This window comes from Pelodiscus sinensis, chromosome 7, assembly GCF_049634645.1.
Source record: "Pelodiscus sinensis isolate JC-2024 chromosome 7, ASM4963464v1, whole genome shotgun sequence".
Classification (NCBI taxonomy): Eukaryota; Metazoa; Chordata; order Testudines; family Trionychidae; genus Pelodiscus; species Pelodiscus sinensis.
In genome coordinates this window covers 32,116,417-32,134,196 of record NC_134717.1, presented here as the reverse complement: position 1 = coordinate 32,134,196, position 17,780 = coordinate 32,116,417, and the positions used below count along the sequence as shown (strand labels likewise).

The 17,780-nt window shown below is 41.6% G+C and overlaps 1 protein-coding gene across 8 annotated transcripts in view; it reads right to left on the bottom strand.

Moving 5' to 3' along the window:
* The window catches only part of PKP4 (plakophilin 4), a 243,491-nt gene that overhangs the window by 225,137 nt on the left and 574 nt on the right, over positions 1-17,780 (bottom strand). The window contains exon 1 of one of the 8 annotated variants that reach the window (XM_075933443.1): positions 17,216-17,359. The exons of the other annotated variants lie outside the window; for them this stretch is intronic. The gene's annotated coding sequence lies outside the window, so the exon portion shown is untranslated. Of the gene's footprint in view, positions 1-17,215; positions 17,360-17,780 lie in introns of those variants that run through there. 8 annotated transcript variants of the gene reach the window in all.

Below are 17,780 nucleotides of genomic sequence, written 5' to 3'. Positions count from 1 at the left end.
TTCTATTTTAGAACACACATGTCCTTTATTTTTTACATCAGGAAGGCGGGCTAGGGAGGGGTAAGTAGAAGGAGGTGAGGGAGGAATGGGGTACGAGCCCCCGATGGGGAGGACCTGGGTGGCTGTGCAAGCTCCTTGGGGTGGAAGCTGTCCTGGAGCCCCCCGATTGACCCTCCCCCCCCCCCCGGATGGCACCCTGCGGCAAGTGCAGCCGGGCTGATGGCAGAGTGCTGTGATGTGCCGAGTGTGGGCATTCAGCGCACTCCAAGCCAGGACTGCTTTGCTGTCCCTCATCGAGTTAGACAAGCGAGTGGGGAACCCCTGAGAACTGTCTGTCCAGGGTGGGGGTCGGGTCCCTGTAAGCACAGCCCTCGGTTAGCCTAAGACAGCAGCTCCACGCTTTAAGTCCTAATCTGATGCCCTGCCGGCACTGCTTCTGGCCATCCTTAACCTCGGTTCAGGGTCCACTCAATGTGGACATGCTAGTTCGAATTAGCAAAATGCTAATTCGAACTAGTTTTTAGGTCTAGATGCACTAGTTTGAATTAGCTTAGTTCCAATGAACTAATTCAAATTAAGTTAGTTCGAATTAGTGCTGTAGTGTAGACATACCCCAAGGGAGCAGGTCACAGATCGACGGACAGAGCGCAAGCCCTGGACCCTTGAAGCAGGAGGAGCCTGGCCTGCTCTCAGGGAGGACAAGGATGCTCAGATCAGTCCGTTGCTCTGAAATTACCTCCTGCTCTAACAAACTAGACTCTTTCCTCTCCCTGCCCCTGCCCTCCCCCCAGCTGGGGACACAACATTTACCCCGTTAGCATCACATCAGGGAACTGAAGTCAGCATGAACCAACAGTTCCTCCTGAAACCCACTGAATGACTGCACAGTGCTGCTTTTACACAGCTCCACCCCAGAGGTAGTTGCAGCTCAGGAATGAGCAGGGAATCCCTGCCTAATCAACTTCTCTACCTCACCCCTGCTTCTCTGCACCAGATGAGAGATCCCTGTATAACTAACTCTGGTGTCAATGCTGCACAGTCCCTGACTATCTCAACCTGAGAAGCATCCCTGGGAATCCTGCCTGGGGGGAATGCTGGGAGCCAACATCTCTGGGAAGGTAAATGAACTGGACAATCCTGGGAGTGGGGAGCCCAAGAGCTACTGACTGGCCAGGAGGGAGCTCAGCTCCCTCTCCACCCCACTGGGGGATAAACAGTGCAGTGATGTGCAGTCTGGAGGCTTTCCCTGCTGCAACAGTGCATGAAGCCCAGTAAGCATTCCCCCATATACCCAGACCCCCGCACGTCAATCCCCTCTCCCTGCCGTGACCCTGCACCCTCCCTCCTGGCCACACACTCTAGACCCTCCCTTACTCTTGCTCCCCTCTTCCCAGCCGAACACCCTACTCCCAGCCTGCTTCTGCACCCTACCTCCCACCCAGATCCAGCACTGCCATCCCATCTTCTGGCAGCTCTGTCCTGTATACTGAACCCCTCATTTTTAACCCACCCCAGAACCTAAGGGGGTCCACAAAATCCGCCAATGCCAGAATCCTAGGAAACTAAATCTGGGCTATGGGAAGCCCTGAATCTCAGTCCTCTCCATTCCTTCCCCTTACCCTATGTGGCTGGGGCACCAGAGGAGTGAGGTGTCTCAGTTGGGGCCACATCAATGATAGCTGGGGAGCTTTGGAGGAGTTTTTTTAACTTCTTACTTGTGTGGTCCCCAACTGATTTCTCTTTGGCCCCCAATCCAAAAAAGGTTCCCCACCCCTGCCATAAAGAAAACATTGAAGCCTTTTGTGGTTCAAAATGAAGTTTGAAAACTAACATGAGAAAGTTAAAACTCTTAATCTGTTTAATAGCTTAAATTAAACCCTTCTTCTTAGCTGCAGCTCTAGCAAAATGACTTGGGTGTAATTATGTAATCAACTCTGAGTTTCCAATAGCAACTCATGGTCCACGGAAAAGTTTGCATTGAGCAAGGTGGTCCACAGACCAAAAAGTTTGAGAACCACTGATCTAAGAGAAAAAGCAAAAACACATAACTTGAGGGCAGGTCTATACTTGAAATGCATCAGCAAATTGTGGCATGCAGTTGTGCTGGTGTAGCATTTTAATTAAGATGCTCCACATCAACAGAAGAAACCTATCCCTTTGGTGTAGTTAGCTACCACCTCTCAGGTAGGAGGATTATGTCCATGGGAGAAGCTCTCTCAATGTCAGAGCTCATGAGAGAAAAGAGAGATGAAGGATCAACTGCAGACTACTTTTTCTGTGGTTTTGGAATATGTGACACTGAAATTAAGTCAAAATAATAATCTAGAGTCCAAAACAGCATGGCACTGCAATTTTTTTAAGTAACTTTGAGGGCTTTTGTACTCCATTAGAACATCCTCAGCGACTAATCGATTACCAGATAAGCAAAAGCTTATTTGATAGTCAATACAGTAATTGACTAGTTGCCCCTCCCTTGCTGCCACTATCACAAAGACAGTAAGGAGGGGAGGTATGAGGAGGGAGTACTGGAGGGAGCTGGCTTAAAAGCCGGTTCCCCCCAGCTCCAGCTCCGTGGGAGGAGACTCCGTGTACAAGAAGTCCCCACTTGCCCCAGGCTCCACTCAGTGTGGCAGCTTTGACATTACAGATGTCCCCAACGTGGGCTCTTGTGTATTTCAAAGCTGAAGCGCCTGCATGGAGCCCACGGTCAACGGGACTCCCCCACTGGGCCTGGGCTCCACGCCACACTCCAACTTTGAAATGCACAAGAGCCCCTGTTGGGGCTCTTGTACATTTCAAAGGAGGAATGAGGAAGTTCTTATCGACTAATCGAATAGCTGATGGAAATCGAAATTAATTCATCGAAATTTAACATCCCTAATCCTTGGTCCCCAAGTTGCCCCATTGAAAAGCAATCAGATAACTAAGTGAGAAATAATTAAGTTCCCTTCCAGAAGCTGTAGTGAAAGAAATTCGAAGCCGGGTTTCACTAGGGAGGGGAGAGGAGGAGAAGTGGGAAGAAATCACTACAGGTTGAACCTCTGTAGTCCAGCGCTCTCTGGTCCTGCAACTTCCATGGTCCGGCATGATTTTAGTTAGTTGATTGTCCGCATATCATGGGTGTGGCCAAGTTTCCCATGGTCCCATAAATTTTGTTTAGAGCTACCAGTACTGGCTCAGTGTTCTGTGCTGCTATTTAGCTCTAAATTACTCAAATGTCTTCTCAGAGATCAGAAAGTAGTGAAGTGCTGGTAATTCGTCTAAGCATAAGTATGTTTTTAATGCTTTATCTACTTATAAACCTGTGTAACATTAACACATTGTTATGAAGAGAGAGGATATGCCTTAGCTACGCACAGGCGTATATAGGATGTGTCAGTCAAGTCATACATTATTAAGCAGCATTGTAAACGTTGTTCCCTTTACTCCCCTTGTTGAAATAAAAATAGAAAGAGACCCACTCACTACAATATTAATCTCCCATGGTTTGGCAAATTCTATTTTGTCACTAGTCAGGACCTGAAGCTACTGGACAAGAGAGGTTCAACTTGTATAAGAGTAATGTTTTAGCCAAAACCGCAATTTGCCCAGAATCCCTGAATATATTATTAAGTCCATGTTTACTAATGAAGCTGTAGAAACTAGGAGTTTGAAGAAACCTAATACATTAGGTTCACTATGTTTTGAAGGTTCTGTTTGATTTTGAACACCCACATTCAATTAACTGCATAAGGCAGTTGTGATTTGCAAAGATTGACCATCTTCCTAGCCACTTTTTCTATCAGTAGGGGGCAGGGAGGAATGGAAGGGAACACCACTTAAAACGGACCCCAGTTACTTACAAAGACACCCTTGGTCAAGCTTCTGGACATTTATGCTCTAAACAGAATTTGTGAATTTTCCAAGACAGTGATGAGCTAATCTCCTTGAAGAAAGAAGTAATTTTGTTGTATGTTAGAGGCTCTTCAGGTTATATCCCCACTTGTCTGTTATAAAGTGCCCTTACTGAGGTTAGGAAAGGAGAAAACAACTTCATTTTGTTGAATTATGAACAAGTGGGCCTCCTGCAAAGGGACCTGCTGTAAGATTTTTTTAGTCCCCCCCCCCATTCAACATACCCTGAAGGTTTCTGTCATCTCTCTAAAATACACTATGTAAATATTCCTAACTAGTTATTGTGCACCTTTTCCCTGAACGAAGTGCAAGCTCTAATATTAGGGTGACCAGATGCAGCGTTCCCTGTAAGCTGAGCACTTGGGCCGTCATCCATGAGAGATTCACGTGCTGCCCAGCTGATTGGCAGAGTGCCCACAACCAGCAGCATGTGTTTCTATTGACGCTCCACATCCACATGCACCTCAGTGCACATAAAGTATTTTGCACATGGACGGAAAAAAAGTTAGAGGTAACATTGACCAGATGGCCTGATTTTATAATAATTCTGATATTTGGAGGCTTTGTAGGTGCCTATTACAATCCATACCCCTGTCCCAATTGTTCACACTTGCTAACTGGTCACCCTATTTCCATCTCAAGACCTTTTCTACGCTACAAGAGAAACCATTACCAATAATCAGAGGGGTAGCCGTGTTAGTCTGGATCTGCAAAAGCAACAAGGGAGTCCACAGGACTCCTCATTACCAACAATGAATATCTACTGTAAGAGCCGTAGAATTAGTACGAACTATGGTTTACCTACAAGCATAGCCAACCACTATTTGTTCATTTTAAAAATAACAGTAAAAACCTATTGTCTCTGAAATGATGCTAAACATTGTTTATAGTTGAGAGGCATGGCATGATTACATTTTCCTTAACTCTGTATGTATGTGTGTATATATATACACACACACACACACACACACACACACACACACACACACACACACACACACACACACACACACACACACACACACAGTCCCCAACTTACGCCCCGGAGCTCACGGGCGGCGGGTTGCCACCCGTGTCCTCCGGGGTGAGAAAAGCTTCTCCCGGATGCCTCGGGTAGAGCAGCTGGGGTGCTGCCGGGTTGGTCCTGTGGGAACCTACCGGGCAGCGCCCCAGCTGTTCTATCCCAGGCTCCAGATTCAGCAGCTGTTGAAATTGATCAGGCTGATTCCAGGAAGCTGGGGGCAGAGCAACTCTGCCTCCGGCTTCCTGTAGTCAGCCCATGGTCAGTTTCAGTGGCAGCAGCTGAATCTGGAGCCAGTTCCGACTTACATACATACATACAGGCAGTCCTCAGGTTACATACAAGATAGGGACTATAGGTTTGTTCTTAAGTTGAATTTGTATGTATGTATGTACACATACACACAGTAATATAACTATCTGACCCACCATTTCCTAAAACTGTGAAAATTTAAATAGAAATAAAAGAGCTAAAATGTATACATGATCTGTCAAATAGGTGTGTGTAAGCGTATATATATATATATATATATATATATATGCACGCATACACACACATATTTGACAGATCATGTATACATTTTAGCTCTTTTATTTCTATTTAAATTTTCAGTTACAGGAAATAATTGGTGGGTCAGATAGTAATTCTGTTAGGACAGTAGCCATTGAGGTTCAAAATGTTAAAGATACTCACAATTAAAATAAATTCAAAATGTCAAAATTAGAGCTGTAGACTAATCACATTGTAAAACAATTGAACATGCCCTCCACTGGGAACATGCTCCACAATAGCAAGGTGTCTCCCAGAGGTGAGCACTGAAAGTTGCAAGCGGACAGGCTGGTTGGAAAAAGACGGGTACAGGGTGTCTGTGTTTTTAGCCTCAAGGGAGGAGGTGCTGAGAATGCCAGAGCATTGTGGTAAGTGCTTTGTATTCATGCAGGTCAATGTGAAAGAAGCTATTTGCATGTATATGTAACCATACTTAAGTTGCGACACTTGGTATGTGCTGCGAGTATCACTGGCCTTTGAGGCTTCAAAAGTTGAGTAGCCCTGCTTTAGAGCCATTCAGTAAACTCAGCCCTATTGATTGTTCAACCAAATCACTAAGGCAAGCAACTTTGTTTGTATTTACTAGGAATAATGCTGCCTGCTTATTTTACAATGTCACCTGAAAATGTAAACTGGTGTTCACATGGCACTTCTGTAGCTGGCATTGCAAGACATTTACTGCTACATATACTAAACATTCATATGCCCCTTCATGCTTCAACCACCATTCTAGTGGGCATGCTTCTATGCTGATGACTTTTTTTTTTTTTTAAATGAAAGTGTGTTAATTAAATTTGAGACTGAACTACTTGGGAAAGAACTGTATGTCCCCTGATCAGTTTTACCCATATTATACTATATATTTCATGTTATACCAGTCTTGAATGATAACCCAGTACATACTCATTTTAAGAAACACTTTCATTACAGATTTGACAAAGTGCAAAGATGGTACCAATGTGAGATTTCTAAAGATAGCTACAGCACTGACTCAAGGTTTAGGAATCTGAAGTGCCTTCCAAAAACTTGCAAGGGATCATGCAGGGAACATGCTTTCAGAAATTTTTTAAAGCAACACTGATGCAGAAACTACAGAACCTGAAGCACCAAAACAGGGGGCAGGGAAATGAACCTTCTGCTGGTGGCATCTGACTCAGACATGAAAATGAATATGCACCAGTCAGCACTGTTTTAGATTGTTGAGCAGAACTGGTCATCAGCATGGAGGCATGGGCTCCAGAATGGTGGTTGAAGTATGAAGGGACATATGAATTTTTAGCACATTTGGCATTTAAGTATCTTGCAACACCAGCTACAACAATAGCACGAGAGTTCCTGTTCTCATTTTCAGATTGCATTGTAAATAAGCAGGCAGCATTATCTCCTGTGAAGCATAACCAAACTTGTTTGTTTCAGCAACTGACTAAACAAGAAGTAGGATTGAGAGGACTTGAAGACTCTAAAATGTTATATTGTTTTATTTTTGAATGTAGATTTGTATGCACAATTCTACATTTGTAAAGTCAACTTCCATTATAAAAAGACTATGCTAAAGTAATTGCACTAGTTGAACTGAAAAATACACTATTTCTTTTGTTTTAGTACAAATATTTGAAATATAAAATAGAGTATTCTGCGTTGAAATCAATATATTTGTAAATATAGAAAACATCAAAAATATTTAAATAAACGGTATTGTTTAACAGTGCAATTAACCACAATTTAACTTTAATCATTTGATTAGGGCTATCAAGCTATTAAAAACAGTCAAAATAGACAAAGTAAATATCCTTATACCAAATATTCAAGTTTTCAAACAGCATTTTTCTAATTTTGTTCATTTGTAAATTTCAATTAGTTATGGAAATCTTGTTTCAGCAGTTTCTCTGTGTATAATGAAATGAAAACATTATGTTTTTATAAGTAAGTGTAAATGTCCAAGTCTGCCAGTGGCTAAGCTGGTTAGCACCAGTTTTGCTACATCAACTGCCAGCATTAAGTTTCTGCTGCAGTATAAAGAAGGCTCAAGAATTTTGGTGGGCAACCTGCAGTTCCTGAGCCACATGGGGACCACTGGAGTTCTGTGTGGGGCCTGTGAGACGTTTTGTTTACCATCACCCATGCACAAGGCTACCAGATTCTACTGGTTTTCATCCTCATCATTTTTAGTAATGCCAGTAGGAAAAAGTAACACACGTATAAAGCAAGGGCATGTGAAGCGAAATGCATGCTGACTGCATTCAATATTGACTGTAAGAGATGTGCATCTCCTCTGAACCAGAGCAGCACTTCAGTTGGATGCAATCAGCACATCCTGCAGAGTTAGTAAAACTATCCTCTCTCAGGAGTCCATGCTCATTGGTTACGACAATCTTGAGGCCCACTGAGATGAAGGCAGGCCATTCATACAGCCTACTCACTAGCCAAGACTGTCCATTGCTACTCAAGACACTAACTTCTCTAAAAGTCACACTAGGAGGGTGTCTATTGGAAGTTTGCCACAGAACAGGTCACCTATAAGTTTCCAAGGGAGAACATCTCTACCTCATTTATGACATGAGCATATAGATAGCCTCACTATTCAATCAAGATATTAAGATAGAAAACTGTTAAGTTTTGCCTAATGTGGTGCTATGATGGATACTCTTTAAACTTTGAATTTAAGTTTAGCTGGGACAGGTGATAGATAGGCAAGGAAGGAAAATACTGCAGAAACCTTCTCCCACCCATAACAAGGAAATGTAGAAGTTACATGTAGAAAGTGGAAACTTTTTCTGTCATACACATTAAATTAATAAGTTTGCCTTGTGAATTCTAGACACGGACGGCAAATATAATCATATATATATTTTGTTAGAGTAAAACCTTTGTTCCTTGTGGTAGAATGTTGGTCCTTGAAGACACCTGACAATACAGGAAGTTGGAAAAGGGAATAGGAATAGACTTCTGTAAATACTGTACAAGTTTTTGTCCCAGAAAGTAGCGTGGACAAGTCAGATGTAAAGCTTGAAGCCCTTCTTCAAAGAGACAACCTTCAAATAGCTTAACCCCACTTAAAAAAAGAGTGGGGATCTAAAGCCAAAACCACCTAGATATGTCTGATGTACTGAAGTATTACAGACCAAAATTTAAAAAAAAAAAAAAAAAAAAATCAGAAATCCTTGCACCTTGGATTATAATTTGCATCTTTAAAGACTCAGGAAGTCCCAACACTTGCACTTTTGTAAGAAGTAAAAGTAAAAAGATTTTAAAAACTATTTCTATATCACTTTGCTAGTGGACCTCATTCACCAAGGATTCTCCTGAAGGCTGAACTTGGTTTTAATCTTGTAATGCTGCTGGCTGCATAGAAGATCTCAGATTACACTTGGGAGAAAGGAATTTGGTCCTGTTCAGAGTGGAAAAAAAAGTAAATGAAAACAGTCCTCAACATACTTCTATGGGGATATACTGATAAACCACTCTGTTTCATAGCTCACTGTATGTCTACACTACAGAGAAAGATTGAAGCTGCTGCTGTTGATCTTCCAGCATTCGAATTAGCGGTCTAGGTAAAACAGCTAATTGAAAGTGAGAAGGGTACTCCAGTTGTGAACTCTTGTGCTTTTATTGTAACATTTGATGTTTCTCCAGATCCAAGAGTCAGGGGATTAAGTGAGAATGTTAATTTTCCCCCACTCCACCCTAGCTGGAATTGTAGCCTATTAGGGAATACTCTATTCAGAAATTAAAGCACATAGAATGAGTATGTGAGAATGCATGCAAGGAGGAACATGGTTGTTTACAGACAGAAGTTTGACTAAAACATGAATAGCTCATCAATGGAAAAAATATATAAAAACCCAACATAAATGTTTTCAAATTTCATTTTTAAGCCAGTCACCATTTTTTGAGGCCTTGACTCATGAGTAAATGGTAATACTGAGCATAATCAGATATTGGAAAGGGAAAGAATAAACTAGTCCATACTAGGAGTCTTAGAAATATTTTTCTGTTGTAAGTCATGCCAATACTTACATTTCAGCACTGAACTGGTAGGAATTGCTAGTTTCAGTCCCACCTAATTTTCCATTTTTAGCAGGAGAACTAAGCAAGGGGGAAAATGTTCACTGCTCAAATACTCTAAAATTTCTGTCCTGAAATCATCGCTCCTAAGAATACTGAGATTGGTTAGACGTGACTATAATTGCAGCAAAGGGTTAAAGAGAATTTGCTAAGTAGTACTGCCTTCTTTAAACTTGCTTCAGGCTTAAGGACATGTAATGAGAGGGACTTGAAGCTTAAAGAAGAGAATCTTGGCCCCTGCACAAGCTCATTAAACAGGAAGTTCCTCCCCCACTCCACCCTGCCTGGGATGGTAGCCAGTTAGGGAGTACTCTATTCAGAAATGAAAGCATATGGAGTGAGTGTGAGAGTGTGCATGCAGGGAGGAACCCAGTTGTCCATTCAGAGCCTAAAGAGACAACTAAACATTCCTTATGTAAGGGGATTGTTAGCCCTAAAACTCTGTGGGAGTTTTTGGTTGGCCAGCTCCCAGTACCAAAAGGGGAAGGGTCCATGAGAAATCAGGGTCCTGAGTCTGACAGACCCCAGGGACAATGGAAAGAAACCAACACTCCAGGTCAGCCTGACTGACAGGTTGGACAGGCCAATGGGGGAATTAGGAGGCCAGGTCCCATCCTCCATGTGTGCTGGGATTTTCTGGGTCTGAGTCAAAGGGGGAAGAGAGATACGAAGAGTAGCAAGGGGTCCAGGCTGTACTGAGGAGCAGACCTGCAGTGACAGAGCCAGACACATACAGCCCAAGGAATGCAAGCTGCGCTGAGGCAGACTTACAGTGACCAGAGCCAAAGGGGTCAGAGGAGCAAGGCTAGGAGCTGGAGGCTGGCAAAACAACATAGTCTGTAGCTGAATATGGTGAGAAGCTGGGACCAGCAAAGGGGGGGAAAAGAGGCTCTGGGCAGGGAGACACCACAAGCCAACAGGCCTGGCAGGCCAGACTTGGAAAGGGATTGTATCTCCAACTAGGAGTGGAGTCCTGCCACCTAGAGCCTGAAGTCATGTGATCACTGCCAGAGCAAGCATGTCCAACCTGTTGTTGAGGTCCTCAATTATTGATAAAATGCTTGTCATCTACTGCTAATTTAGGTGAGTCTTCAATTATTCACAAAAAGGTATCTGTAAAGATTTCCTCTCTCTTCTTCCGGGGAAAAAAGAAAACTACTAAAAAAATAATAATAATAATAATAATAAATAATTTTTCAGATGCAAGCCTTTTGCAAAGGATTATTTCATCACACACACACACACACACACACACAAAGAAACCTTTGCTTGCACAGTGCAGAATAGACACTGAAGAGGGCTACCAGAGTCACATTTCATCTGTTCTGATCCTCCCTCCCCACATGAGGTAGAGAACAGTCTCCTTCCCATTTGACTAGATCAAAATACCCATAAGCAGGGCTTAACAAACCAAGGCGAAATCTACTCGCCAACCTCAGACTGCACATGTGCCAGACCCGCATTGCACATGCGCGAGACGCCAGTGACCAGGGTGACCTGCTGAAATCTACTCACCACGGGCGAGTAGATACACTGATTTCTCAAGCCCTGCCCATAGGGTTATGTTTTCTGTTCAGAGCATCACAAGAAACATGACTAATCCAGATAAAATGGCAATTATCTGATCCCCGTAATGTGCACAACTTGGGTTTTAAACATGAGCACAAATACTCCACTTGAAGCATTTTTATATTATACTTCTAAAATTGAAAGATGCGTTTAAAGGATTTCATAGAATCTATATTATGCCTATGTAGTAATTAACATACCTAAAAAATATACTGTAATATCAGTTTGACACTCTAATCTTCCTCTCCGCCCCCCCTTCCTCTCAGGAGTGCCTTTTAGAACAGAAAAACCACCAAAGTGTTTTGATTCAGGTTTTACATAACTCTTGTAAACAAAATAATTGCAAGTTAGAGAGTTCCTTTTTAAAATACAGGCTGCCCTCACTGTAAGTCCAAGATATGTTCCAAAAAATTTGGACTTACAGTGAAACAACTTAAAGGGGAAAAAAGTTTTCTCCAGCAGCTGAACTTCCATCTGTGCAAATTATTTGGGTTTTTTTTTTTTGTGTGCAACTTAAGTGCAGGGAATGGGAGGACTTATAATGCATCAGTTCCTACAAGCGTCAACAACTTTAATGTGGAATGGATGTATGCTGGGGCAACTTATAGCAGGGATGCTCTGTAAATATTTTGAGCTAACTTCATTTGGTGATGTGTAAATGATCAACTTGTTTATATTTGAACATGCCACTGCTATCTTTTGAGTTTAAAATCTTATACAAGGATAAATCTAAAGATGGTAGAGCACAAAAACTCGTTGGTAAAAAAGCAATTTGGTGTAGTACTCTCTAGCACAGGGTTGGATCCAGCTTCCGAGACTTGGGGTTCACCCCCAGCATTGGGGGGAGCCTGCCATGGTGCTCTAACCCTCTCCCCCATGGGGCTGGAGCACACAAAATCTACTAGCTTAGGCCCCCGTAGCTCTCGTGTGTGAGGGGAATGTGGGAAGTGTCTTTCCTTCTCCATCAGGCACCATGACACTGAGGGTTTGGGTTTGTTTTTTTGTTTAAACACTTCTTGCATGTGGCCCCCAACTGATTTTTCTGTGGGTTAGCAGCCCTGGATTAAAAAAAAAAAAAAAAGTTCCCCAGACCTGCTCTAACAATTTGGAATTTCAAGGGTGAAGGACTTTCTTCAAATATTCAAAATCTGCAATACAGACTTCTACTTTCAGAAATCTCAAGTAGGAAAGCATGTCAAAATGTACTAAATGACTCCATCTATCACAAGCTTTGAAAAAAGATTGGAAGCAGAATTGAAATACATTGCCAAGAAATTATTATTTAAAGTGGCATTGAAGCAGTTAAAATTTCCTACTAGACATTTATCCTGTTAGGGTTGGCAGCCTGCTGAACACATTTTAACAAGCTTGTTATGTGAAGTCCCATTAATACAGTTGGGATACAAGTTTACTTAAAAATGCAAAGCATTCCTTTAAAGTAATCAATTTACTCCATCTCTGATTCTCCATGTTTAAATGTTTAATCATCACATACGTTTCCTGTGTGCCCTTACTACTTGAATTTAGACTATTAGTCATTACAGGCCACACACAAAATAAATAAAAATAAATAAATAAATAAATAAAGAGAATGAGCTGTAGCACGCACTGAACATAATAGGCTGGCTCCAGAGATCTTGCAGTCTAAGGCTATGTCTTTACATACAATTGCACTGACTTAACTAGATGATGTTAAAATTGATGAAGTTAAACAACTGCAGACCCTCTATTAGGTGCACTTTGAGTGGGTTTGAACTGGTTTAGCTTCAGTCAATAAATAATTAAAATAAGAAACAATCTGCAAAATCTGAGGAGTATGAGCCATGAGAGTACAGGTAATTTAGGAAGAAACAAAAAAACAGCAAAAAACAGACTCTGAACCTGAACATAAATGAAGATAAACAAAAGGTTAAACCAGTTCATTTGTACCTAATAGAGCGGTTTGCACTATTTTTACTAGGTTTAAAATCTATGTTGTTAAGGAAGTCCAACTTTTTGGTAAGACTGAAGTTAAATACAGCAGAAATATAAACTAAAATTGGAAGGAGCAGGGGAAGAAGAATGAGAGAGCTGTTTGGACAACACAAAATACTGAGTAGTAAGTAACTTAAACACGGAACCCTTTTCCAACAAAAATCTCAGACCCTCTTACTACTCCAGTCAATTGTTGGTTGTTTCGTTCACTCAGCACATTTAACAAGCATATCCTGGCAACCAAGTTAGTGATCGTTGACGTGTTTATTCTACCTACAACAATAAATTCTACCATAATCACTAGTCTCCTTGGACTTATCTGTGTTCCTTCTTGTAGCTACAGACTATCAGAGACATGCCTCAGAAATTGATTCTTCTGTATTTAGTAATATAACAGATTTATTTTATTGAGATGCTATTAGAAAAAGTCCTATATTCTGTGATCTCTTAATAACTGGTGAAGTATTAATGTGTTTAAATAATCCACATGAAAGTCACAATAACATTGTGTCACAATTTACTGTACTATGTGGTGCATAACACCTAATCACAGAACAGGTGAAACATTTGATTTTGACTAAAAAGAAACAAAAGAGCATTTACATATGAATCTAGTTCTGAATATATACATTATTATTTCTTCCAAAAGATAACAGAATGCATGTAGTTCTTTTTAATGCCTATTACTTGATAGGCCACACATTAAACATAGAACCCAGCTGTTTTACAAGTTATGTAAAGATGGTTATGCTCAAAATTGTTATAACTGTCTAATGTAGCAATGTAAAAACAGAAAACTGATTGTTACATTAAATCCCATTTTTATTTAAAAAAATTAACTTCCATAAAAAAAAAAAATCAGTATTTTGCCAACACATGAAGCTGCTACATAAAATACTGTATCTTATTACTTTTTGTTACCTTTTAAATACATAAGCAAAGCAGTAAGTGAAAATGCTATGCTTTAAAAAGAGTCACACAAGATATGTAACATTTCCAATGTGTAATTAGAAAACTTTAATGAATTCTCTCCCTGTATAAGATGTCTTCTCAAAAACAAAATTCAAGTGTCCTTAAAAAAGTGATAGAAATGTAGCCGTGTTAATCTAGGGTAGCTGAAGCAAAATGCAGGACAATGTAGCACTTTAAAGACTAACAAGATGGTTTATTAGATGATGAGCTTTCGTGGGCCAGACCCACTTCCTCAGATCAAATAGTGGAAGAAAATAGTCACAACCATATATACCAAAGGATACAATTAAAAAAAATGAACACATGAAAAAGTGTACCAGTTTGATTTAAGTATGAAACTCCTACTGTAAGGACGAATAAAACCAAAAACCCTCTCATCCTATCATTTTCTGTTAAAAGTTTGACTTGTTTATTAGATCAGAGGACATGCTCTTCCCCCACCTCAATCTTTGATTGGAAGATGCACAGCATATTGGTCATGCTATCTACGTGTACACAAAATAGTTTCAGTAACACATTCCAAGGGTCAGGCAACACGTACAATTTTAACCCAACTAAATCAGTATTAATTGAACTTTTAAAGTTGGATATTTTAGTTTCCTTTTTTCCTAATTTTAAAATAGTTAAAATTAAACATTATGTTCCAATATTTTAATTTTCAGAGGTATCAGACATTCAGCAAATTTAAATGTTTTCTAAGACCAAAAAAAAAAAAAAAAAAAAAAAAGTACAGTCTACCCATTTCATTAGTCAAGAAAGCTTCATTCTCCCCGCCCTTCCCAAATCTTGCCCAATGATTGATAAAATGACTGACAGCCATGAGCAGAATCAAAAGCTAGCTACAAAATATTATTACTTTGAAGCCACCTTTTAAACAAGGGGCGGGGAACCTTTTTTGGGTTGGGGGTCACTGACCGACCAAAAAAAAAAAAAAAAATCAGTCAGGGAGGGGGATGCACACAAGTGAGAAGTGAGGGGGGGATCCTTACTGTAGCCCCCAACTGAGGAGAAACACACACCTCACATTCCCCTCTCACACCAGAGCCTAGGGGTGCCCAGACTAGTAGACTGTGCGCTACAGACCCTGGGGCACAGCAGGAGGGCTGGAGCACCAGTGCGGGCTCCCCAATGCTGGGGGGCGGGACCCTGAGCCTCGGGGGCTGGATCCAGACAAGCCGAGGGCTGCATCTTGTCCCCAGGGCCTGAGGTTCCCCACCCCTGCTTTAAACAGATAATTTAATTTTTAATTTTATATTCACGTGTGCATTTGGGCTATTATGTAAAATTGATATGTAGAAAATACTAAACAAGGATTAATCTATCCTAAGCTACATACATATCCGTTTCAACTAAAGATATTGTATAAATCTGCATATCAAACCAGAGTTGGCTTCTTAAAAATCAGTGTTCTACGAGAATATATTCAATGTTCCTGTGCATAATTTAGGATTTCCAACTTAAACATTCATCTACTTTGACCTCCTGTATATCACAAGCCATCAAATTTCACTAGTTACCTCTGTATTGACCCAATAACTTGTGTTTATCTGAAGTGTATCTTCCCAAAAGGCATCCAATCTTGATTTTGCAAAAACACCCCAGAGTCCAAGCATTTTAAAATCCATGTCACTCTTCCAATTCTGTACCTCCCAGCATCCCCAGACTGAATGGACATATCAGCTACTAAATCATGTCTCCCAATTTCCTTGTTTTTTGTAAAAGCGACAAGGAGCCCTGTGGCACCTCAAAGACTAACAGATTAAGCTTTCGTTGGCAAAGACCCACTTCATCTAATACTTATTTTTTGTGTGATAGTAGCAAAATGTTCATGCACTGACAAGTTAGTAAACTCAATCCATCTTCTATGAAACAGCTGCATTACTGTCACTCAGCAACCCTTATTTTAAATATATTTGTCACTTATCTTCTATTTCTGTTGCTTATTGATCAAGCAAAGAGGCTGCCTAGTTAACAGCTTTCCTGTAGCTGTGCTTGCTATCAAGGGCAGTAGAGGATTTCAGGGCTTAGATAGCTTTCTTCAAGATTTGGGTACTGGTGTGCAATCTGAAATTTAGTTATGTCAAAAACATACCTAATTTTTAAATTGTATTCAGCATATATCATCAGTGACTGCAGATCACCTAGCAGCGTGTGGACACAAGGCAGTTCAATATAATAGTCCCAAAGAGGAATATGTACAATGCTTTTTTCTTAGCTTAAAAATACTGACAAACAGATAACAGTACCGCTTGATAGCCTGATCATATGGCCCTATTAACAAACCTGTCCCAAACAATGTTTGTCAAGGCAATAGTTTGCATGATAGTGCTTGGACTTGCTTAGTGGCTACTACAGTTTCTTTAGCTAAGCGCTGCCTAATTATTTTCTTCAGCCTGACAGAGAAAGCAAAAGTTAGACAGGAAACAACCACCACTAAACTGTGCTCAGAGAAACAGTACTAGTATTCTATTATTTTATCTACAACTGGACAACTGTTTTCTAAATCCCTTTTTTCTCTCTCAAATCACTTCTCACAAATATCAACTTAAATGGCTATGACAGTTTGAACAGCTCAATGAAAATTGCCCTGGTGCTAACAATGTAAATCTGGGGAAAGACGTGGTGGCGACTGCTGCCTCCTGCTGCGTTTCTGTGTTGTTTCAGATGGTAATTGACACGCCCTGTAATTTAACAGTACCAGACAGTTCCTATCTGTCCCATCTCTGGCAAAACACTGCCTCTCTGTTCCTTTTCATTACGCATTATGAGGGTATAAATGCAGCTCAGTAAGATAACAAGCTGTAGTTCATGTTAAAGAAGAAGGATCCATGCACAGAAACATTTTGCAGATTAGATCGTCGTTCACAAGTATTAACAAAAACATATAGCAAAACGTGTTGCGGCATCACCACACACGACGAACATTTTTCCTCTCCTCCTACCCGCCCGCCCCCACTGCTATCACCATCAAGCTTCTGCAGCTCGGCTTAAGGACATAAACCAAACAATAACACTAATTGCACAAATGTTTCTGCAAAATTTGGCACAGAAATCAAAGGCCCGTGGTAGCTGGGAGGAAATGAATATCCAGCCTTCCTGAACTCGGGTGCGGTGAGGAACAAGCAACCTTCGAACTGATCTCATCGCGGAGAAATGCAGCGAGAATCTAACCTGAACCTGTGCAATGCCATGCCGAAGGCAAGCAGAGACCGCTCCTGCCCCCTCTGCAGCATGGAGACACAGAGAGGTTCGCTAGCTCCCGGGTAGATTGCTCTGGTGACCTTTGACTATTGGAGGAGAGCCGGGCAAGGAGCGATCTGTTGCAGCGGGTTGTGTGCGCGCTTCCCCTGGCGCATTCCTAACATTCCAGCACAATCTAAAGCCCCAGGAACAAACAGCGTGTGTCCCCCCTCGCTTCCCTCCCCCGCCCCACACACTGTAAAAGCCTCACACCTGCCTCTCTGCGCTCCACGCCGCAAGCGCCGCACTCCTCGAACATGCAGGCTCGGTGACCGCAGAGGGGCAGTTCCGGGGCCTAACACCTGGAAGCCCAGCCCAGGGAAGGGGCTACAGGAAACTGACTGCGTACATTCAGCCTAAGGCCGAGCAAAGCCAGTTTTACAGGGAAACGGAAAGCTGAAGGGAAACACGAGCTTGGGCGGCGCGGGGAAAAGGGGTCTGGGCGGCAGAGGTTAGAACCGAGAGGACGTTAGGGGAGCGTTTTGGGAGAGGAGTC